Source organism: Rhipicephalus microplus, chromosome 1 (assembly GCF_043290135.1).
Source record: "Rhipicephalus microplus isolate Deutch F79 chromosome 1, USDA_Rmic, whole genome shotgun sequence".
NCBI lineage: Eukaryota > Metazoa > Arthropoda > Arachnida > Ixodida > Ixodidae > Rhipicephalus > Rhipicephalus microplus.
The window spans coordinates 209,564,424-209,590,281 of record NC_134700.1 but is presented as its reverse complement, the minus strand read 5'-3'; the positions used below and the strand labels follow the sequence as shown (position 1 = coordinate 209,590,281).

At 48.4% G+C, this 25,858-nt stretch overlaps 1 protein-coding gene across 5 annotated transcripts in view; it reads right to left on the bottom strand.

The window, feature by feature from the left end:
• dlg1 (MAGUK family member discs large 1) overlaps positions 1–25,858 on the bottom strand; it is a 327,017-nt gene that overhangs the window by 95,436 nt on the left and 205,723 nt on the right. The gene's annotated exons all lie outside the window — the stretch shown is intronic.

Below are 25,858 nucleotides of genomic sequence, written 5' to 3'. Positions count from 1 at the left end.
TAGCTACACTTTTGCCGGTACTGATGTTCTTTCACGTAATGACGTGATAGCATACCGAATCAACGAGTCGCGGGAAACGTACAACGAAAGAAAAGAAAATTGGCCCACTCTGCATTTGGGTGCTAGCTTCGCAGCGAATGGCAGAGTTGCATGGCTTTTCGCTCTAATAGATGATCACATCTGCATGCAAAGAGGAGGCATCGAGTTGTTGCGGCTGTCGAGAGAGAGAGTGAGATTCGTTCTTAATCTTTACGAACCCGGCTTCCAAAAGTAGAGGGAAGACAATCCTGAACAAAATGGAAAAAAATTACTAAATGAAGGCGCCCTTTGTTAATCGCTCTCGGCTGCTTTATTGATCGCCCGCAAAACCCACGGAGCCCGCAAAAAAAAAAAATAAATAAACACAGCGCAAGAAGCACGACGTATATGGGCTCAGATTTACGAGCTCCTGCTTGAAGGAATACTTATTTTCGGTAATGTTATTTTTATCTTCCGATGGTCCATTCGACCGCTTAAGCCAACAGATAAAACGAAACCCCTTTGTAGCCGCAGCGGTCAACTAACATGAGCGTGAGGGTACGACCAATCGTTTCGCTGGATGGATGCGCTGAAATTTTCCGGTTAATATGAAACAAACAAAACCAGTTCGGATAACAGACACTCGAGAAAAGAGGAGGAATATCTTGCAGCTGCTACGCAGCTGTTTCTGTCAAAGATGTGCACAGTCGTATTCCCTTCAAAAACAAACACCTCAAAGCACTGCTAAAGCGTATTCAGTTTGCATCGGTGAATCTGATGTATAGTATACGTAGAGTGCAACAAAAAATTTTGCCTGACAATAGTATCAAAGCGCATGTTTGGCGCTTCCATATGTCCACACATCATTAGAACGGTACATATAACAGCTAAAATCACAGTTTCGCCGCCAGGGTGAAACAATAAATGCGATAGTATGTAAAACAAATCGAATTGTTATTCAAAGTAAAGCTATAGCAGCTAACTTCTTCAGCATCTGATCTTGCTTCATTCTGCAAAACGCTGACGTGAGCGAATATGGACGCTTCTGGAGCGAGGCGGTTTTCATGCTGTGTGTCGCTTCAAATGCAAAGTAAACTGGCAGAGCACAGCACGAGCGCTGGTAAGAGTCGTCTACCGACCCCTATCGAAAGAGCACGCACGCCAGCGCACTTTTGAGCGAAGTACGGAGTTGGTGTCCGGCGCCACTCCTCCCCCCACTTGCACCCCTTCATGGTACTTCGCCCGACAGAGCCGATTGGCGCGTTTCCACTCCGCTCGAGCTAGAGTGTACTAGAAGTCTTGAGCAGCGGCCACCTGCAGCCTGCTAAACATGGAGGAAGGAAACATCTTAGGAGAGGCCCTGACGTCACTCGTTGTGAAGCCCTAAGTCGGCCATATTGACTGGGCAAATTCTCCTCTCTTGTTTACATCCGAATGTAAAGCAGAAGGCGCTACTCTCCATCCCTCTCGGAAAGCACGTGGGCTGCCCAGCCCGCGTGTCGTGACGATCCGAAACCAATGGAACGGGGCACAATACTCTGGGACAGCGCGACACCTTCGGCGAAATCATTTCGTCCGAGTGTTAACAGCGAGTAACAGCTCGCCGACAACGGCGAGTGTTTTCACGTAATTTTTTCAGCAACTGTACAGACAACACGATCGGGGAAGGGTAGCAGGGGCAAAGAAACTACATCACTCGTGCCTCGTGACCTTGAGCACACACTTTTTTTTTCAAATGCGCGACTTTTTTAGTGTAATCGCGCGCTCATGCGTGGACAAGTAGCAGCCTCCCGCGGTAATCTCTGTAACGAGCTTTGTCGCTCACGGACGATTTTTCGCTCACAACCAGCGGGCCAAACGCGGACGGCGGAATTTCGGCGACACGAGCTCTCTAACGCTATCGCGTTTAAAAAAAAGAAGAAAAAGAAAGGCTGTTTCTTTTTAGCCAACACACGAGAAAGAAGGAAAGAAAGAGAGAGTGGGGGAGACAAGTAATGAATAAAGGGACCAACAAGCATTTTTTTTATGATGACTATTTTTCATAATGCGAAGGAAACGTTACCCGTCAGGGAGTCTGATTCTGGAATGGAAACGCGTAAACCCCCGCGAAATATCGGTAATCAGAGTTTTTGTATCTCCAGCGAATATGCACTGCTATGCTCACATGCTGCAAACAGTGAGCGCGCGGGCGGTTCGCGTTTGAACGCGGTGGTTAACAGCGCATGCGCGCGAAGAGCGCGCATGCGCCACGGCTCGACTTGGTCGACTGGTGGCCGCGACGGTAGCGCCGCTTTTCACCGTGCTTTTACGCCGCAAGCACGCACACAATGCAGCGGGGCTGGATAATAATATACATACATAAAATAATTTTGAAGACTGTCAGCAAAGTGATCGACTCCGTATTCTACAATCCAGCTTCAAGACTTCTCCGCTATACAGGCTGCGCAACGAAACGGTTCTTGGTAAATTTTAAGCGTGATTTAAAAATATAAATCCTAGTCGCAACGCCGAAATTAAGCTGGAATATGTCACTATATTTCATGCTCTTTCCAGTTCTATACTACGATCTAATCGCACGAATGGCCAGTTGCGCAGGCCCCTTTAAAAGTACAGAGGAAGTAAAAAAAAAGTAGAAAAACGGACAAAATTTTTGCATATAGTGTTCTTACCCGAGACGAAAGAAAAGCCCATACATAGAAGGCTACTCTACATACTTTTTAACCACACGCTTCGCGTCTTAAGTGTGAAATATGCAAAAGCAAAGCGACAAAGCTTTCGCGAACACGAAACGTTGAGAAAAATCGTACCAGGCCAGTTCCACGGAGCGATAGAACTCGAAGCAATCGCGCTTCGTCCTTTATACTAATGTCTTCTTTTTCTTCTATAGTTCAATTCGAAAAAGACGCCTTAACGCAACTAGAAACTTGAACGCAATGAAACAGAAAAAGGATAACAAAAAACGTTCACGGCGTACACGCACACTACGAAACGAAAGAAACGATGTGAAGAAAAAAAAAGCATTTTTTTGTCTCTATCCTAGAAACCTGCATGCTGAGGAGGCAGGAAAACCGCGCAGGCCGGCGCCTTGGCCATTTGCGCTGATCAAATTGCGCGCTTGCGCTCTCTCCTAAATTGACAGCGCCGTTTCGTCCTTGCCATTCGCGAGCTTCTGCACATTCTATTTGGTTTTGTATAAAGAAGCTATTCGTGCGAGGCGTAAGTAAAACGACGCGTGCAAGGCGAAATGCACGCGTGAGCAAATCGCCAAATGCGCTGTAATGAGACGACTATATATATCTGTGCACACTGGCACGACGCGAATGAAACTTTTTGCGCACGGGACGCTATAGAGGAAAATGCTGCCGGCCGATGTCGGTAAGAAAGTTACACACACACACACACACACACACACACACACACACACACACACACACACACACACACACACACATATATATATATATATATATATATATATATATATATATATATATATATATATCACCCTCTTGGTGAAATTGCAATAACGAGATCGTATTACGTCAATACACAGGTTTAGCAACATAAGTGACATTCACGGAAAAAAATTCGCTGCAGAAAAAAAAGAAACACATAAATACCCACCAAGCACTGCGTACAGATGGCTAACCACGCACAACTGCTGAAACGTTGGGCCCTGCATTTATGGAAAACTTATATATGCAGAAATGTCTTACGTTTTATCTTTTTATTTCTTAATCACCACCTTTCTGAGGAGTGTGCTCCAAACTTTGCGTTTGGTAAAGGTTAACTTGAAGGATACCAAGGACACTTAAAGGATTTCCCGAGCAGCGCTTCAAGCTGCGGTGGGCATCAAGCTGAAAACGGTGACAAAACCTGAAGAGAAACTATAGTGCAAGTGCAGATACTATTCGAGGTAGCGTATGCTACGTCGAAAAGATATCTATGCATGCTTCTTTGAGCACTCACGGATCACCCCTTTTTTTCCTTCTCCGCGGCATACAAGGCTTTGCCGTAAAAAGAACCACAATTTAGAAACCAGGCCGGACGCATCGGGGGCAACATTTTCGAGAGATTCCTTCCCTATGGTATCCTCTACGATCCTCGCCAATCGCTAGTTTTAAAATGGGCAAAGCACACATAAAGCTGACGGTTTAAACTTGCACGAAATACAGTGAAGTAATAAAAAGAAGAAACGCTCTGTCAGCACATTTCCTCGTCTATTATTGCTATAATTCTTTATATACGCCAGCCCTTACAACTACTCGACGAAGACGTACAACTTTCCAGATTACGGTTTCGGACGGCGGTATTGACGAGACGATTTAGGACCTTCAATCATCTTGTGGTTTTCCTTAGACACTGCCGCTAGCCAAATGAAAAACCCGAAGCAACCATTGCGAAGTAAGGAACGAACTTTCTTACATCATCCGAAAGAATAAGCACGGCAGAAAACTAAAAAGAAGATTAGGTTAGCACAGTAGGCTTCTTCCTTCGTGCGAACGGTTCTATGTGGAGTAGCCCTCCTCCTTGTCTTCCCTGACAAGCAGTCCGGTGCCGTACCACCCACCTCTTATCCCCCGATTTCGTGCACGAAACGACACTTCAATCACGTTTGTACGAAAAGCCGTCGAAAAAAAAAGGAAAATAAATAAAAGGAGACGTCCGAAGGGAAAATCCAGACGTCCCCCCAAGCTAACGGTGACGACAGATCGATCGACTTGTTCCCTGGAGTGGTTGATTGGTTCCAGAAGACTTAGCACCCTAACTTTCTGCGATGTTTTATACGAGACACACTGCCAAACTGTTCTTTTGTTTGGAGGCACCGATGCGCAGAGCAGAGACAACTGATGAAATGGGAAAGAAAAACTTACCAAGAGCCAAACAACAGATACGTCTTGCGTTCAGAGAAGAGATGCGATACATAACAAAGATGGAAGATTGGAAACCAAGAATAACGAAAGTAAATATTACTTTTTTGCGAAGTAACGAGTTACAACAAAAACCTAAGCACCGATCAGTTAAACTAGCAGCGCAGTAGAAATCAAAAGCGAAAGCACGGGAATAGGGAGAATGTGTGCTCGAGAATATTAGTATTTTCTCGTTGATTTTCAACTGTTGTGCCTTTCGCCCTTCGCGCTCGCGTCGCGAAACCTGTTGAAGTCCATCATTTCGTCGGCATTTTTTATTTTTCATTCAAACACTCCGTAACACCCTAAAAAAAAAAAAAACTCTACAGGACCACGGCGCACCTGCTTTTCGCCTGAGAAAACGGTCACAATTGCTACTTTCTGGTCAAACCACCGTGTATATATATATATATATATATATATATATATATATATATATATATATATATATATATTGCGTTAGTGTAAACATTGCTGCACATATTGAGATGTAAAAGTTCCTCGTTACTATACATGAAATATTCTGCTTCATGAGTAGTGACGTCATAATGCCTGACGAAGTTTACCAGAACGTTCAGGTTGTCGACATAAAGAAAGCGGCGACACGAAGGTATGATAAATTCAACTATACACGCTGCACACAGGAAGTCCTCGACATCACGAAAATGAGAAAGCACTACTGGATGGCGTTTATGCAAAGTTTCTGCGGGAGCGACAACGATTTTACGTTTTCGGTTCTGGTCTACAATACAGTATAACGTGGTCCCTCAAGACGTGTCGTACGACGACTTATTAACAGGCACTTATAACGAACACCTACCGCGCAGACACCAACAGACGCATTAGCTTGTTTTGTTTTTTTCCCCTTCGCTAGATGCGCAGCTTTCGCGTATAGAAGTGCTTCTTTCAGCCTAGCACTTTCGTCCCTTCGAGCACAGAGGGAAGGGACTTGGAAGCAGCGCCACACCCGAAGCACGGATGGGCGCGGCGGCGGGAACGCACTTGGGCGTAAAAAAGGTACTAGCGACGCTTAGAAGAGTGACGAACGGAAACAACAAAGCTGTTTACAGAAAAAATAAAAAACACACGCGGGGCTATCGGGATTCGCAGCGCGCGAGCGGCAGGCCACGCATGAAGTCCCGCCGCGTCCCCGTGCGTCACTCGCGACCCTCCGGCGCCGACAACGACGGGGCGTACCGCAAGTCGCGGATGAGACCACCGTCCGTCGGCCGCCTCAGAGGAACCAGATGACAGTGACAACAACGACTTTCGGTGGCTATAGCTTCCTCGCTATAGAGCGCGTGTGGTAGAGAGAGCGTGGGAAACGCGTGGCTATTTTTAAGAGACGCAGAGCAAGGGTCTCTACCACGCAGATAGAGAGAGGCCGAGTGACAAGCACAAACGGCATCTGCGGACGGTGCGAAGCAAGAGGGACAGACGCGGCCGCGAGAACGAGGTCGCCGAGCACATGCAGAATATCAACAGCCGAGGAAGCAGAAGTGTTTGCAACAGGCTTAGTGAGTGGGGGGGGGGGGGGGGGGAGCGGCAGCAGGTACGGGAAGGATGTTGTGGACGTGAAGAAACGAGCAGCGGCGTGCCTGGCTGGACTGAACCGGGCCTGCGCGGCATGAGTACTCCATTATCTATGGAAGCAAACAGGACGGGTATATAGACGAGACGAAAATACGACGAAGGATAACTAAGTTTACGCGGAGAATAGTGGGGGCGGAAGAGAAAAAAAGAGAAGCGTCTTTGAAAAACCAGCACTAATCTAACGTAGTTCAAGATAGAATGTCGCTTCAAAAGTAATGTCATAAGTTCACATAACATCAATAAGAAAAAAAAGGAGAAAAACGAGACCTAAACGTGCTCAGGCAGACTGCGAGGCTGGTTTGGCTGGCCGGCTTAGTAACATAAAAGGTTTTGCGGTCAACGCGCTGGAGGCAGCGAGCGAGAGAAACAAATAAGCTAAGCGATATAGGTAACCAGAAAATAACGCGTTTTCTGGAACATGGAAGTGGCAGTTCGGCGACTTCCAGAGAAGGAGAACTACACTAAACAGTCCTTTTTTTTTTTTCATGGCCGCCCTTCAGTCACATTTATTTCGATAGATAAGGCGAGATGATGCCAGACTCGTGTCGCAAGATCGCGCTTCAGCCCCCCCCCCCCCCCCAACAAGGCCTTATCTCAGGAATTCGACCTATCAGGGCTATTCTTTCGAATCCTGCAAACGGTTATGTCTGTTCTCACGATAGCTGAAAGATAAAACAAAGACATAATGAGGCGAAACACAAATACGCTCGGTGCATACGACTAAAGCGGCTTAAGCAAACCCGTTCATGAAGCCTGCATAGAAAACACGGCTCCTCCACGCCTCGTCCATCTAACAATATATCTAAGTAAGGCGCTTCACACGACCGAGACTATCCGTGGCGGTTCCTTCAGCCAATGAGCGTTGCGTATATGCCAGGTCTCGGAACACACACTTCTGCCCGTTTAGTAATACTTGTTCAGTCCTTTGCGGGAAGCAGATCGACTGACCCCCACCTTTCTCTTCTCCAATCTTATCCTTCCGATATCTATTATTCCCCATTCATGTGCCCTCCTAAGGAGAGACAGTTACGGGTCGGCACTTTTTTTTTTTCATTCTGATATAACTACCTAGAGAGTGTTAGTACCAGACCCACGATATAATTATGAGGGTAGTCGTAGAGGAGGGTAACAGAACATTTCGACCACCCAGGGTTCTTTCACGTGCAACTAAATCTAAGTACACGGGCCTCTAGCACTTTGCCCCAATACAAATACGACCGCCATGTCCAGGATTCGGGTGCTGGCGGTTGAGCAGTCGAGCACCGTAAGCACACCAACGCGGCGGGTATTCACAGGGCTGTTGGCAGCTTTATATAAGCACCGTATATTCACTGACCACCGAGGCGGACAGATACAATTGCATTAAACAACCCACTTTACGAGCGAGCACACCGAGATGTAATCGTAATATAAGAAAGTTTGGACTTGCCGAAGCCACCTTGCCACAGGGCCTCGTTCGGAACACTGTTTCTAAATAAACGTTTATGATTTGTCTTTTGGGCTTGTTGGCAGCGCTCAGCGGAGGCTGGTCATGTGGGAAGGTTTTCTTTTGTCGCCTACAAAACAGCGTTAGCCTTTATCAAGCTTCTTCTGTGCCGCCCTCTAATGCGCTTTCTGATTCTATCAAAATAATTGGGAGTTTAGGAATAGCGGATGCTAAGTCAGTGGGTGTTGCGATTACGTATACGGGAACCATGTCAGTTTACGAATAGCGTTTGTCGCCAGCAAACGCTGACGCACGCTTGAGTCACCACCTTACGGGCTGCACGCTATTCCAGATTTCTTGCGGGCGTACCGCAAACGCCAACAGCGCTATGCGTTATGACGCATGCGCAGTGGCAGCGACCGCAACGCGAAATTTTGCGGTGCGCTATTCGAAAACTCCCCAATAACACTAAAACCAATTTTATAAACGAGATAGATTCCAGTCCAAGGGCCGGTGGTTAGGAACCTAAGAGTCCGCGCAGCTTTTAAAAAAGAAGTAAGAAATACGCAAGCAGATGACGCACCTAAGGAAGCCCGACAACGCAACCGCTGCGGCGTAACGGGAGAAAAATGCCAGAGAATGGGGAAAAAAAAAGCAAGACAAACGTGACATCGTGTGCACTTACGTTCACGTTTTGCTCCTGTGTTGTCTCTCAACGCGAAGAACAGGCGAAGACAAAACGACGTCGGGGCGAGCACGAAAACAAAAGAAGAACAAAAAACTGGCGCACCAACCGAGGAAAACGTGCGCGAGAAACCAAAGCAGCGCACAAGGAAAGATGGGTCTCCGCTGCGCGGCTTCGCAAGTGCCGCTTCTTCACTCCGGCGGAATGTCGACTGGAATTCCAAATGCCGGCCAAAAGCCGAGGAAGGTCTTGGCGCCGTGCCTATCGCCGGAAGGCGTACAGCCCCTCCCACTTCTCTCGCTCTTATCTCTTCCTCGCTCGCAGCCCGAGAAAGCCGGCTTTCCCGTCATACCCTCTCTGCGCACTCGTCTTCAGAGAGCAAACGATACACGCCCTTTTCCATCGCCGACGTAGAAATGTCAGTCACTAGGAGAAAGACGAAAACACCAAAACAAACGCCTCGCTTCTAGTACTATACACGTACATTCTAAAAAAAAAAGACATTTGACTCTTTTATACGTTACCTTCACAAGTATAACGCTTTTCAGAGAGACACGCACGGATTTCCAAAAAGGAGCGTCTCTCTTTTAAGGCATTGGTCGGCAAATATTGTGGAACTCACTCAGACTCGCACATGAAATATATTTTCCGCTTAGGGTTCACTTGGACTAAGATTCACCAAAATGTTTCCGACTCACTCGCACACAAACTCACCGAAGTGTTACTCACCCAGAGACTCACTGATGTTCAGAATCAGAGCCCGATATGATTCTGAGTGAGTCCGCGTGATTTAACTTGAGTGAGTTAGCACCAACCTATGCTAATATAATATAATCATACAACCCACGATTCCCTGAAGATAGTCAACGTGTCTTTCCAAGAAGAGTATACGCGTGAAAGTCAGACGTATACAGCCGAAAGAGTCGAATAAGTCTTTATTTAGAGTGTACGGCAGAGCTATAGTAGCTGACCGTGTTTTCCCGGCGATAGGGCGAGACAAAACAAAAACTACAAGACGGGGCTCCGCCGCGACTCATAAGCGGGCGTTGATGAGTCAGCCAGATTCGTGAATGACCTTGTCCGCAACCTCACGCATGCGCGTAGTAAACGCGCAGAAAAGAAGAATCCTTACGCGCCTATTCGGCGCGCGGTAACGTCACCGGGACTTCCGGTAGTAGCGCCCTCGGACGTAGAAGCGGAGACCTGAGTCAGCTCAGCTCGGTTTATTTGTATATTACAGCGCACAGCCGGCTGCAGGCGTATACACTCCGCTGTTTTCCACCCAGACTCTGGAGCTTATTGTTTCCCGAGCCGGCACTAACCTCCTACGTCATGAGAAGATACCTTCCAGGGGCCAGCCTCACGGGACTGTGCACACTCACCACTCCACCGTCATCCATTACTCTTCCCCTCCACCGGCGTAGAGTAGCAGGCTAGAGCGTATACTATCGCCCAGGCCGACCTCTCTGCCTTTCTGCGAATAAACCTCTCTCTCTTTTGGGGCCACTTATATGTACATAGTTGTGTACGCCGCGGTAGTGTGGCGGTTACGGTGCTCAGCTGCTCACCCGAAGGCCACGGGGTTTTGATCCCGGCCGCAGCGGTCACATTTCGACGTGCTAAATGCCCGAGTACTGTGCCGTGTCAGTGCACGATAAAGAACATTAGGTGGCCGAGCCCTCCACTACAGCGGCGCTCATAACCATTTAGTGGTTTTGGGATTTCAAACCCCAGATATTATTATATCACCGAGGATCTCGGGAACTCCAACACCACCACGTACATGAACAAGTGTTCGGCGAAAGAAATGTCACGGGGGCCTAGCACATCCGTTGTCATTTGTCAGTGCGTAGAACAATTTTGCTGTTTGCCTTTGTTTGCTGCGCCCGACTTTCCTTGGTTTCTGAGTATACTAAGTGAGGGCACCGAGCAAATGCGAATCATGTGGCCCGGATGAGACGGTATATACGCCTCGTAATAAAATTTCCTCGCTTACAATATAAGCGTCACCTTTCTGTATTTTAGCAGTTAGAGGCATTACGTTCCTTCTTTCAATGCCGCCATCGATACACCAGCTTTTTCATCCGTCAGGACCCCCCCCCCCCCCCCTTTCACACAAAAAGACAACAACCGAAAATACTGGGACCTGCCTGTAAATTCAGGACATCTGGGTGACAAAAAAACGTACGAGCAGAAGTTACGGAGACGCCGTAGGCCTAAAGAAATGAAGTATCATTGAACACGAAGGTGTCGCTGGTGTCAGCGTCTCGGGAAGCGGTCAGAACGACGGCTCCTTCGTGACCTTGGTGGTCGGAAGTATTCGTAGAAACGTATAACTGAGCTAATACGAAATTGAAACAGAGGTTCGCGGGCCATCGAACATGAACAATCGCGCACACTTCTGAACAGGCTTGCTAGGGAACGCCCAGTATTGTTTCAGACCTGTTACGTCGACTGCACGCGGAAATCGAGCAAGCGCGCTGCGCCTCTTCACCCATCGCCGATGCTCCCAGCAGGTCGAGATACAGGCGCGCAAGCCAAGACAATGGTCGCTCAGCGTGTGCCCTCGAAAACAATGCGCGAACGAGCCCAAGGTCGTCATCTCTTACGATGCCCTTCTTCACTTCGACAGCGACCTGACTTCGACCGCGCATTTTAACAGCGCAGAGCAGCGGTAACGAAATGTCGCAACATGGCGCGGACTGCATACGTGAACACATTATATCTGTGCGACACGGTCTCCGACATTTCTGTCAGAAACAGCGACATCACCACAGATGATGGATGCTGGCGGGAAAGGTGTCGAGAGGGGCAAATGCGACGCATAGAGCTGCGGCGCAGCTGTATATATATATATATATATGTGTGTGTGTGTGTGTGTGTGTGTGTTTGTGTGTGTGTGTGTGTGTGTGTGTGTGTGTGTGTGTGTGTGTGTGAGAGAGAGAGAGAGAGAGAGAGAGAGAGAGAGAGAGAAGAGATAGCATGCTTATTCTTGTTGTGACAACCAGTACGTCGCGCGGCATTTTCGACACAATGCCCGTCGCGCTGCACTCTGACGTCCGACGCTGAATAGGAAGATTGAAGCGACTGTGCGTCAGAGGAAATCTTCCAACCGACTCCCCCCGGCGAAAAGGTAAATCGCCTTTCGCAGTCACCCCAGGAGGTTCCGACGGAGACGTTTCGGAAGAAAACACACACGAATGAAACAACAGCAAGAAAACTGCCGACAGGGCCCGACAGTGCGCTACAATAGGCGATTCCCCGCACTGCGGCGCCTCGTCGAAGGACCAGCGTGTGTCCGACGCACGCGAGCCTTCACCTGCCTAGTCTGCAGACATTATAACGTGCAAACCAAATACGAAACTGAGGTGAATGAATAGACGGAAGGAAGAGAGGCGCGGTGCAGCGTGGACGCCACGACAAGTCGCGTTGAACGAGAAATCAGACTGAACGTGGGCCCATTTTCCGTTACGACCACTGGCGTAGGAAGGGGGGCCTGCCCAAAATATTCAAGGTATGCATGCCTACAGATACATGCGAACAGACTGACACACACATGAGGATTAAACCATTACCCCCGAAGCACACGAGAAGAATCTCTGGCCTACGCTCATGATAATGTACAGCGTTATCATCATTACCATTGCAGAAAGGTCACAATTCGCCTCCAGGCCAAGGCGGCTGCATTTCCATGAGAGTTGAAGGCGAGAACTGTGCAGTTAGAACCAGATGCACGATAATTAACTCCGGTTGGTCAGGATTGATTGATATATGGGGCTTAACGTCCCAACCACCATATGATTATGGGAGACGCCGTAGTGGAGGGCTCTGGAAATTTTGACCACCTGGGGTTCTCTGGTTGGTCAAGACTGGTCTGTTATGTATTTGACCAATCTGCTGTGGCATAACATCCAACATTCCTACAGGCTACACACTCTATTTCTACGCACTCTGCTATCTTATTTTTGATCAATTTTAACACGAGAGAAAAAGTGCCCTACTTTTTAGAAAATGTAAAATTAAACGGCGACAAGCAGATGTTACTCTCGGACAACTTGAGGCAGCTAGCGAATCTATGATCACGCTCTCGGTCAGCACTACCTATACAACACATACAACCTTCGAACACACGCCGCGAACAGTCGCGAAAGCAACATTGTGAATGTTTTGGATAGTCCGCCGCAGTGGAGCAGTGGTCTCGGCTGCTGACCCGAAGGCCGCGGATTTGAACCCGGCCACGGCGGTCACATTTCGATGGAGCCGGAGTGGTAGAGGCCCGTGAGATGTCAATGCGCGATGTCAGAGCAACAGGTGGTCCGAATTTTCGGAGTCCTTCCACTTTTGCGTCTCTCATAATCATCTGGCGGTTTGGGGGCGCAACACCCCAGATATTATTATGAATGTTTTGATAGTTTTATAAAATTCAAACGACGGCCTTCATAAATAAATATTGCTCCTTCTTTTACCCCTCTCCCCTTGAAATCAGCATTCATTTTCATTGCCTTCGTAACGTACAATCGCTCGGCGAGCTCAAAGAACATCTAGGACTCAAGTAAATTTTTTGTGCATTTAAGAACTCTTAAACAAATTCTGTATAAACGATCTGTACGAAGGAACAACAACAACTAGCGCCCTCACGTAACGCGCTAGACAAATAGACCATTTTGTCTGTCTGCTTAAAGAACTCTGCAGCAGGAACACCTATGAAAGCGCACGCGCAGTTATATATATATATATATATATATATATATATATATATATATATATATATATATATATATATATATATATATATATATATATATAAGGGAAAGAAGTGTATACCTAAGGGCTCGTTTTTCCGTGTTTTTAACACAATAATAATGAGATATAACAGACAGTAATGCCAAGGAATGTACAGGGGAAGTTATTAACATTAATGGAATGTAAATAAGAAGAAAGAAAAGTGGATGAAAAAATTACCAACTGTAAGCAGGAATCGAACCTACGACCTTCGAATTACGCGTTCGATGCTCTAACCACTGAGCTATTACAGCGGCCCTCCCTCCATCCACTTTTTTGGGTTTATCTGTGAATTTAGAAGTAGGAGCGACAGTCAGCGCCATCTATAAGCCAAACAACGAGTGTGAAAACACTCTTATGCGCATGTTTGGCGTCACGTAGCACGTGAACTTATTATGAGCGGGCAGCTGATTAATTGTCCCTCTTATACAACCTAAACACACCAAGTCTGCCAGTACGAGACCCTCGTTCAATGAAATAAGGGAAAGAAGTGTATACCTAAGGGCTCGTTTTTCCGTGTTTTTAACGCAATAATAATGAGATATAACAGACAGTAATGCCAAGGAATGTACAGGGGAAGTTATTAACATTAATGGAATGTAAATAAGAAGAAAGAAAAGTGGATGAAAAAATTACCAACTGTAAGCAGGAATCGAACCTACGACCTTCGAATTACGCATTCGATGCTCTAACCACTGAGCTATTACAGCGGCCCTCCCTCCATCCACTTTTTTGGGTTTATCTGTGAATTTTAGAAGAAGGAGCGACAGTCGATCGAACGCGTAATTCGAAGGTCGTAGGTTCGATTCCTGCTTACAGTTGGTAATTTTTTCATCCACTTTTCTTTCTTCTTATTTACATTCCATTAATGTTAATAACTTCCCCTGTACATTCCTTGGCATTACTGTCTGTTATATCTCATATATATATATATATATATATATATATATATATATATATATATATATATATATATATATATATATATGGGGAAGTCATCCCATATCAAGTGTGTAGCCGGTGGTCAATTTTCGACCATCGGCGATCGTGCTTTTCTGAAAAAAAAAGTGCATATTTGTGAGTGTGAATAGAAGTAGTTCTTCCGCCCTGGGCCAGTTCGCTCCTCCTTAGGCGACCTGGTCACCACCAGGTTCCCCCGGGGTCACCATATCGACGCCCAGCTTGACGCGGACACCTGATCAACACAGGTCAACATGGGGAAGGACTCCCAGTCTCAACCCGTCCTCTAGCACAAGCCTCCAAGCAAAGTAGTTCTTGAGGCGTTATATTTCGCAAAAATATTCTGTGTTACCTAGAGGGCGCTTCAAACTTTGGGCACCTAAGGTCCCTAGATAAAACCTTATGGGCAAAGGGACGCTGTGTCACGACAAATAGTTTATATATTATTATTGGTTTTGGTAATTGAACGAAACATTTTATTATCATACGCGCGCACGCGTGCGTTATGAGATGGAAAGATAGACATACATAGACAGATATCCGATAAAAATAGAAAGGAAAACGACAAAAATAAAAACCGAACAACCGCTGTCATAACTTTCGTGTTTGCCATTTTCATCGATAACTTCTAGGAAACAGTGAACGCGAACCAATCGGTTCGAATGGCCGCCATCTCGCTGCCGATCTTCCCAGCAAAACGCAATCCCAGACCATCTTAAAAAAAAAAATAACAGCAGGAGCAGGGAGGGCTGTTGCTGTTTCAAGATATCTGGCGCACATAGCGACCCCGCGGCTGCGAACGGGAAGACCTTGAGAGGGGGCTGCCATGTTTTCCTTCTGCGTCGTCCGGTCCAGTGTGACGCAACCGGTAAACGCGCGCTTGCGCGAGTCCCTACAGCCCTCCAGCTGCGTCGGCGGTATCACTCGGAAATTGCCGTAAGCTCGACCGCCTCGCAACCTTCCGCTTCTCGCACCCCTGCCGAGCAACGCGGTGGCTTTCCTGCAATACGGCGAACGGACGGCGGCACAAGCACACCCTCCGAAGTGGCGTGGTATTATTTTGGGGCGTTGCCCAATTAAGGAACGGTTGTTTGGCCGCATAGCGACGCACGGCGAGCGAGGAATGCTCGGCATGTCCGATATTCAACGCGCTGAGCTAGAGAGAAAGAGAGAGAGAGATACGGCAGATACAACGTTCTCGAATGAAAAATAAAAAAGGGCAAGCAAGGGTATCTAGGGAACAAATTGTAATAAATAAATAAATAAATAAATAAATAAATAAATAAATAAAGGCTGTTTTTGGTCGATCGGCATCGGCAAGGGGGACCTGCCAGTACCCTGAGCGCAAATCTAATGATGAAAAAAACTCGGCACCTTGTAAAGTATCAAGGACATCGTCAATCCTGGGTAAAGGATACACGTCTTTTCGAGTGATCTTATTTAGGCGCCGGTAATCCACGCAGAAGCGAACGGAACCATCCTTTTTTTTAACGAGCACTACAGGTGATGCCCATGGACTTTGTGAAGGTTGAATGACGCCACGTTGCAGCATATCGTTCACCTGTTCGGTAATAACTTGGCGTTCCGTCACAGAAACACGATATGGTCGCTGTCGTAGTGGCGCATGGGAGCCGGTATCGATGTAATGTAGAGTGGTAGAAGTGCGGCCAAGTGAAGGTTGAACAACATCGAAAGATTCGCGGTACTGGTACAGCAGTTGGAGGAGTTCAGATCGTTCAGATGGTGACAGTCCGTCTGCGATCGCCGAATCGAACACTTTTGAAGCCTGTAGATGAGAGTGGTTAAGAGCACTGACGGTGGCGAGGTCACTTTGGGATGATTCTTGCGGCACTGTAAAAATTTGTCCGTTATCAATGGGCTGTGCGCATCCAAGAGACTCGCCTTTAAACAGTTTGATGGTATGCGGAAAGGGATTGGTAAGGCAGAGAGCACTGGCTCCATCAGAAATTGAGAGGGCTGAATAAGGGAGCAGAAGTGGTTTCCGACTTAGAAAGAGGCGTGATGGCTCGAAAAATGCTACTTCATCACGCATGCCGTCGGAGACCACAGGGAGCAAAACAGCTGTTGTCGGTGGAATGTCAGTGTCTTCTTGGACAACTAGCTTGTGCGCGGCTTGATTAGTGTGGTCGTAGGGCTGCTCGAAGAACGGAAGCAGTTCAAGTTCGGAACGGGCACAATCTATAACGGCACGATTACGGGATAGGAAATCCCAGCCAAGGATGACGTCATGAGAGCACGAGGAAAGGACGATAAACTCAACAATGTAGTGGTCCTCCGCAATTTTGAGTCGGGCAGTGCAGGCGGCTATAGGTCGAACAGGTTCTCCATTTGCTGCACGTAAGAACATATCAAGCGGCGTGGTCACCTTTCGGAGCTTGCGGCAAAGTTTGGCGTCTATAACAGACACAGCGGCACCGGTATCCACAAGAGCGTATGCATGGGCGCCGTCTACAAAAACTTCGACGATATTTGACGGCAAGGTGCGAGGACTTGAACATTTCGATAGCGCAGTTCTTGCCCCTTGAACTGCGACGGCTAGTTTCCCTCATTTTGAGGGGCTGGTCGTGGACGCATGGGTGACAAGGAGCGTCGATTGGGTGAAGGTGAGCGACGAGACGAAGTTGCTGGATAGTCACGGGAAGACGTGTTTGACTGACGATCCGAACTTTCATAACCAAAAGGTGGTCGGTCCATGTAATTGCTTCGTGGTCGGACGTCTGTGTAGGCGGGCACGCGACGACGGCAGTATCGGGAGATATGGCCAGGTCCGCCGCACGCTAAACAAATCGGCCGGTTATCGCGCGTTCGCCAGGCATTTGTAGCAAGGGGCGCCGCCCACGCGGCATACGGCTGAGTCGAGGCTGTGGTAGCGAGGGGAGGAGCCCATGCGACGGAAGACTGAGTAGGAGCGGTGACATGCGGCAGTCCATTGAACGGCGAGGGCTGGTGTGGCTGCTGCCTCTTTACTGCGTCAGCATAAGTAAGAGGCGCGGCGACGACTTGCTGCTGAAAGGGCACTGGCATAGCCTCGGCAATCTGGTCCTGAAGTGCATGTCGGAGCATGGGAGCTAACGGTGTCGGTGGTTGCTCTTGCTGCTGCTGCGGGAGCTCTTGGCGCTGACAAAACGGCAGGAGGGAAAGCTGACGTGCGACCTCCTCACGCACAAAGTCTTTCATTTGTGCTAGAAGGCGGGAGTGGTCAGGTACGACGTCCAATGCAGCGAGTGGTTGGTTAGGCTGAAATGGACGACGGGTGAGAGCTCGTTGCCGTCGCAATTCGTCGTAGTTCTGGCACAGAGTTACCACTTCAGACACCGTGCCAGGAGACTTCGCCAGGAGCATTTGAAAGACGTCGTCATCAACACCTTTCATAATGTGCTGGATCTTGGCACTTTCGCTCATTGCGGCATCGACGCGCTTGCAGAGATCGAGTATATCTTCGATATAGGCGGTAAACGTTTCGCCAGGTTGTTGTGCTCGTGAGCGCAGGCGTTGTTCGGCGCGCAACTTCCGCACGGCAGGGCGACCGAAAACCGAGGATATTGCCTGCTTGAAAGTGACCCAGTTCTCAAACTCGGATTCGTGGTTTGTATACCACAGTTTCGCCACATTAGCCAAGTAAAAGTTGACGGTGCTCAATTTAGCAGCGTCATCCCACCTGTTTGGTCCACTGACTTTTTCGTAGGACGACAGCCAGTCCTCGACGTCCTGGTCTTCGGCGCCCGAAAAGATCGGGGGGTCTCGCTGGTGAACCGGGCCGGGGCAAGTAGGAGCCGCGAGAGGTGCTGTCTGTTGGGCAGCGTCAACTTGCATGGTCGACGGCAGCGTGCGGGATCGGAGTTCCAGGGTGTAGGTGATGCAGTTACCCAGCACCTCCACCAAATGTAAAGGGGGTTTATTGAAGGACTGAGCAAGCGGGTGGTAGCTCTAAAGGAACGCAGGCGAACCCAGATGACGGTGCTTGATCGCCGATCTCGTGCCTTCTTCTTGTGCTGATGATAGCTGACCTGATGGTATCAACGTCTTTCTTATTCACTACAATTGTAGTATTAATAATATTAATAATAATAATAATAATAATAATTGTTCGGTCCTTCAAACCCCAACACCAAGACATGGTTATGCAGGACGCCGTTATGTCCGAAAATATCGATCACGCGAAGTTATTTAAATGCTTAGCACCGACGGACATTTAAGTACACGGTACTCTTTAATATATAGTCACCATCGAAATGCGGCCGCCCCGGCCGGAATTTCATCCCCCGACCTTTGGGCCAGCAAGCGCAACAAGAGACTGTCTGCCGCATTGTAAGAGCGAATGACAGTGACGACGAAAAGAAAAAGGACAACAACAAATAACCCACGCAACGCGGAAGGGAGGAGCTGGCGTACTACAGACGATCCTTTCGGCGGACAGCACCGTCTCCTTCCCCGCACAGCGTGTCGGCTGCCCAACAAGGCACGCGCCGTGTTTTCGCAAAGCCTGTCGAGCCCTTGGCGGGCGCAACACGTCTGCATGACGCGCGAACATCGATTTCGCGGCAAGGAAAAAGGGCGGGACAGCTGCTTCCTGCAGGCAGCTCGCGACCTCGACGGATAGCTAGGAGTTTAATTAGTTCATCGCCCAGAGGCACTCATTAGAATACAAGGATGCATATTGCCGAACACTAGCCATCAATGGTCGAACTTCAAAAAGAAAAAGGCAAAAGCAAAAAAAAATATATGGACCTTAAGCGCAACTATACCGCTAAATGCTTGATCTTTTCCACCAAGGTACAGCAAAATCCTTACGGCGCTCGGACCCGAAGTTCGCGGGGTCGATATCCCGGCCGCATTTCGATGGAGGCGAAACAACGCCAGACGCCCGTCTACTGTGCGACGTTAAAGAACACCAGGAGGTGGAAATTTCTGGTGGCGGTGAAAAACACTTATCAATATATTTAGAGCAAGAGGTGTGGATAAGGCGAGTCTGAAGGGCCCGCCTTTCACTAACACTAGGAGGAATCCCTAGCCCGGTATCCCTGCAGCTGCCGCGGCGAGGTCAGAGCAGCTGAGCAGGACAGCTTCCCAGTCATCTCGTGTGCTGTGGGGGCGGGTAGGCTTGAAGCACATGCCCACACCACGTGATAGGTGTCACAAAACTGCTCCACACAGTGCGGGCACGCGCCCGTGAAGGCCGAATTGAAATGCTTCAGTGCTGCCGGGCTCAGTACAGTATTGGTAGAGAGGCGGATAAGCCAGCGCTTCTCCACCCTAGCGAGGCCTTTACAGAGGGGGGATACACACTATTAGAGCATTGATAAAGAGAGGTGATTTCTCTAAAGGCGATAGTCGGATTGAAATCGGGTTCCGAAGCTGGCTGCGGAGGAGGCGATGCCCGGCGAGTATTATAAGCACGCGAGCGGCAGCGTCGGCTGCCTCATTTCCCTCAAGACCCGCATGAGCCGGAGCCCACATGATGGTGGAAGTCTTGTGGAAATACCATAACAATGTACAGCTTGGCCGCAGCAGATCACGCTGCCATAAATAGTCCTGGACGCGATGCCAGCAATTTTTCCTGTTGTTTCCGAATAAAAGTGGAGCCAGAGACGTCTTGGAATGCCCCTTTCATTCAACTGTACGTGCTTTAGTGAACCCCCTCCACCATTGATCAAGCCATCGAACATGTTTAGGGAAATCATGTATGGCTTGTTTAAAGAAAGCACATGCATGGTTCAATAACATTTCTTTTCATTGACAGCGCTTGTTTAAAGAAAGCACATGCATGATTCAATAACATTTCTTTTCATTGACAGCAAGACAGCGCTAAATGGTGTATACACATAGCTGCTTCCCCTAGTTGCTTAGAGGGGCTCTGCAACACTTTTTGAGCATGGCCAGAAAACGCTGTCGATAGGTAGTAGAGGCTCCCGACAACACGTAAGCCAAATATTATAGCACAGAACGTGGCCCGGAATTCACAATAAATTATCAAAGTCAGCTAAAAATTGCTTTCTCTTCTCTCGACAAATCACGGAATATGCCCAAAAATTACACGTGCATTACCCATCCATTAGCCATTGGCTGATTTTAACATGGCGCACTCGCTCGTTACAGAGATCGCCGCGAGAGGCCGCTACTTGTCTACACGCGCGCGCGATCACACAGAAAAAAGCCGCGCATTCGAAGAAAAAAAAAAAAAATGTGCTCAAGGTCTCGAAGCACACGTGACGTTTTTATAAGGCCCTGTCTTCCCTCCCTGCTTAGCTTCCAGTGCTTTCATCGGGACGAGAGAAGAGAGAATGTAATTGCACCATTCGATAAACCTTTGTAACTCCACTCGCACTGGACGGATTCTTAAAATTTTCGCGGCGTTGAATTCGTGAGGCAATAAGCTTTTTTAGTGAATTCATTCCGTGGTAACTTGAAAAAGCGTTTCAGGGCCCCTTTAAAAGAAAACGTCGCAGCCCCACACAGTCGCGGGTGCGCAAAGAGAGAGATAACAGAGAAGAGAAAGGACGATCTGCGATAGCTGAACACCTGAAGTGTGTATGATATGTATGAGCCACTTAATCGGAGGACGGCCGCAGCAGTATACACTGATAGACCAAGCTGCATGGAATGTGGAGATGAGAATACTGCGAGAGAAACGAACGGCCAATTAGAGGTGGAACAGCTTTTACGAGACGTGCAGTTATCGCGTAGCCTGAAGGAACACTGACGCAAAATTTCACAGGTTTTCTTTTTTTCTCTGTTCTCATAAGTAGCTAACGGCACACCTATCACATTTGCAGCTTCGTTGGCTGAAGCAGGCGACGGTTAATTATTCGGAAGCGGTTTCACAACCCCCAGTCGCAGTTTCGTTCCTAGAGAGCACCGATGGAGGCGGGAACCGGCGAAGTTTTCAAGTAAGCATACCTGGCTACGTGAGCACGCCAAACCGCGTGCACATGGTCACGGTAAACCATGGTAACCACATTTTCAACCCTTTTTGACGAGGACTCCCTCGGTGCCTCGAAGATGATTACATGCGTACCCCCTACAAAAAAAAAAAAATAATAACCGCCTAGGCCAGCACGTCTACTTAGGCGCTGCGCCGTGCTCCCTACCTGGCTGCAGAAATCGGGCACCTTGTTCTAACCACTACCACCACTTCAGCACTCCGTGCAAGTCCACAAAGGAGGCGCACCCTCTTGCCGTTGAAAAAGTTCCAGGAGAGGGTGCTCACAAGTAGCATGGCAACCAACAAAACCTAGAGATGCAAGTTGGTGTCGATGTCATCAGGTAGTGAGTTTCGCATGCAGTTGCCCAGCACGCACTTTAAAATTGATTTGCAGTAGAATCTATGGCAATTAGCAATTCATATTTTGTAGAAGATGCATGTGACACACCGAAAATCTATCCCTCAAGTTGTTCCCACCTTAAAAAGTGTGTCAATTACATGTAAAGCTGCTTCACCAGGCTGTGCCTGGAAACGTGCTGCAACAATTCTGCAAGGACTGCCCGAAAGGCCCCACCCCAAATTGCGTGAGTATGCCATGCTGGAAAGATGACACAAGCAGGTATTTATAAAGCAAATAAATGAATATGAGAAAGTCCCTCCCGAAAAGGGGGACTTTCACTTTCTTGCACCTTTCGTCAGAAGGGTGCAAGAAAACGCTCATATATATTCTACTTGCCAAGTGAGACTTAGTTTATAAGATTGCCCTGATACCCTAGCCCGCAGCGCCCATAGCAGAGCAGAGCTCTAAGATGCTCTCCCTCTCAAATGAGAGTCTAGCAATACTTGATTAATATTAAGGGGCTGTGCCTCGAAGGGCGGTGAAAGGCGGGACGGTTTATCACCCACATCCGCCCTTATATCTGTTGCGCACCGATCCACTCGCTACAGGTGGAACAATAGATATTCTATGGCAGCGGATGGGAGAACTCGCCTACGCGCCACCTGCTTGGCTGTTTAGCCTTTACAAGCAGCACGTCGCGCTCGGCCGCGTTCGCCGAGCGGAGGCGGAAATTTTTGAGCGGATGAGGGAAAGCTGCAGAACAAGTATAGCACGTGTCCCCCATGCATGACATCGCACTCCATTCACAGTGCCGCAGCGCTTTAAAATTAAAGTTGACACGAATGAAATCAACCCTTAGCAAATACTTCAAGCGGGTTGATGCTATTCTGTGCTGGTGGGATGGGTGATCGAGCCCAACTTGTCATCGACCATGTTTAGGTTTAGAAGGACAAAATTCCTGCATAAGGTCGGCGTCACGTAGCGGCGAGGCTCGGGGCGTAAAATCATAAACAAGCTTTATAACACGACAACAAACTAGAAAGAAAAAGAAACTCCAGACACCAGGTCACCCGCAACCACGGTGTAAGATACAAAAACACTTTGATTCTTACACCGTGTTAGCAACTGAACCGAAGTAGAAAAAGCAGTGATAAAAAAAAGAACACCGCAAGTGTTGGCTGATGGCAAGTGAATGTTCGCATCCGCCTCATAAAGTATGCGTTGTTGTACATGAACGCAAAAATGTCGCGTAGCTTCTTATTGAAGCCGAGAAGGGAGGCGCGTTTCAGTGCCACATAGCTCCGGTGAATCTCGACAGGTGTTCGCTCTCGCATGACAGACGAGCCAGACTGAAGCGAGGGCGACGTGAGGCCTCATGCGCCACGCCGAGAAGCGATGTCCCCGCCCGAATGTGAACCGTTTCGTCCGGGCACCTGTTGCCTTGAACCGCGAAGACCTTGAAGGTGTGATGAACTCCGGACGGCGTAGTGGTGCCTACGCCCGCTGTGATGGGCGGTGCAAGGTTAAGAGCACACTACACGGCTAATGAGCCTTAAAATTAAAAAAAAGAAACTTTCGACGACAATTTTTCGTCGAAAACGACAGACAGCGCGAACCACAGAGCCCGTGAAATAAATGTGCAACCCCGTGAAACGCACGAGGCAACAGCACTGATCCTGTTGTGTGTGCTTTCCCTTGGAGCATCTTTTCGTGTCCAAACTGAGCTGCGCTACAGAGTTATTATAAAGCTTAACTCGCCCAATCTGCAGCACAGGGCAGATACGGACTTAAACGCTGTTGGAGGCCAAACTAGTCGAGCGCAGCTCCATATCTGGTTCACTGGTTGTCATGCTATATTTCATCAATGCAAAATACAAAGGCGCTACGGGACCAACGAATCACGTGAAATGTATGAGGCCTCTAGCGTCGACAAATATGGTGTTATGCGCCGAGTGTGCCTTCGATAGCACTCTTCATTCACCACGGAACTTATAAATCTTTTGCGTGAATGATGGCATTCCATTTTTTTTACAGCTCATTATACATATTCGAAAGCAGATACCTTGTCACTGATGTATTCTCCATCATTTTTTTTTTAACAGCACTTGTTCAGCCTCTGTCCCATGGTTCGAGCTGTTTCTCGCTTTCGACTAGCATGAACCAACCGGCCCAAATAAACATCCTATTGGTTTTTTTTCATTATTACTATTTTTTTCGCACCAAGTAGACATTGCAGCTGTAGGACACCGTCCGGCAGCATTGATGCAGACGCGCTGCTAAACACGAGCTCCGAGCAACCTAGCCTTAGCTGAACGTCGTGGAAAACGATTCCGAACTGGCTGCATTCCAGAAGTGTGAGCAGCACCGCAAAACGAGGCACACCTCCACCCTCGCAACCGGCACGGAATCGTGAATGCTTTCTCCACATAGCTCGCACGAATGTCGTGCAAGCATCACACGTTATCGAAGCTAACGAAACGTTTGTACGAGACGTCGGAGTTCGCGATCGGAAGCGTCCGTCAACGGTGCAAAACCAACGCGGAATAACATGGCCCAACACTACGGCGACTCCCAATGAAGTCAACGCCCATAACTCACCGTGAAAGCACTCCCTGTCTTTCCTTCGATCGTGAGCGTGTGGAGGAATACTTTTTCGCTCTCCCGTTGCTCGTCTCGTGATGCTGTCGTGCCATTACGGCTCACACACGCGCACGCACACACACAAACAGCGATGAAGCCGGAAGCGGCTACGGCACACAACTCTTCGTCGCCCTCGTTTCCTCGTCCTTTAGCGGTGATGTCAATCCAGCGACGGGGGCATCGCGTGCACTCACAAGCACAGAAACTCACTCACTGAGGAAAAAAGTGCCGGCAACCTCTCAGGACACGCGTGTTGGGTAGCAGCAAAACCGGGGTAGTGCATCCACTAGTGCGCCGAGCGAAGCAGCCGATCGCATTCGGGGCCAAGCGCAGCGAGGGATGCAGCCGGGCAACGTGACCGATTTACGGGGCACGGAGGAGCCGAAGAAAATGTAACGGCACGGCAATGAAAAAAAGAAAACACGGTAGGCGACGCGAAGACAAAACGTCGTTCGTCGAGACTGGTTGGATCGACTCGGCAGGCACGGGAAGGTAGTCCGTACGCGAGGCGACGTTGCTGCGGGCTGCGTGTCAAAAGGCTGGCGCTCGCTCGCCGGTATACAACCACAGCAGGCAGCTGGGCAAACGCTTCAGTTGCCGATGCGTGAGCGGAGGTCGCAACTCCCAGATTCCGGAGTGTCACGGCCCCTCCACAATAACAAAAATAAAGAAAGAGACAGCCGCTGAATGCAGATTCACGGATCCGAACGCCTGCGACGCTCTTCTGGCTGCCCCTCCCGGTGCAATTCTTGCTTACACCACGGAGGACAAACGGCACGTACACAGTCCAGGGACGGTCGCCGGTCACTAACAACGATTAATTACTGCCGTTCTCGCGGAAAGAAACACTAGAGGTACACAGGCAGCAACGAAGTAAGCACCACGGTAAAATAGCCCCGCTGCCAGTCAGCGACGGGACGGCCGACGACCGGTCAAATATTTCGCGCCGACGTTGCGTAAACAGCCGGCGGCGGTGGATGCGATACACTCCGAAGGGAAAATCCCAGGCACTGCCTGCTGCAGCGTCTAACGTACTTTTTTAGACGACGCGGAGAGGCAACTTGGAAAAAAAATGTTTTAAAAAGAAAACCGGAACTAGAACCGGGAAACGAAATGAACAAAAACAATCCCCGCCACTCTGCCCGCCACGTGTTCAGTTTTCGCAAACAGACCACAGATGGCGCGGCCCACACAACCGGTTGCCAACTTGCGCGTATTGGCCGCCACTTCTGGCGATGCGATACTGGACGAGCGGCGCAGTTTCGGTTTCGGATCGCGAGTGTTTTGCATTGAAACGTCTGAAACAAAATACATGAACACTGTATGCGAGACCAACACTTAAATAAAAAAAAGAAACTATAGTTACTACAAATGCTTATGAAAGTTTATGTAATATCCCGCATAAAAAATACCAGCCACATTTGGCGCGAAATAAAGTAATTTATACACAAAATTAACGTAAGTCGCACGTACTTATGTGTAGACATGGGTCGCCTTACTAGTGTAGATGATGTTATTACAAATGTAAGCCTGACGCAAATAAGATCACTTTTGGTATAAG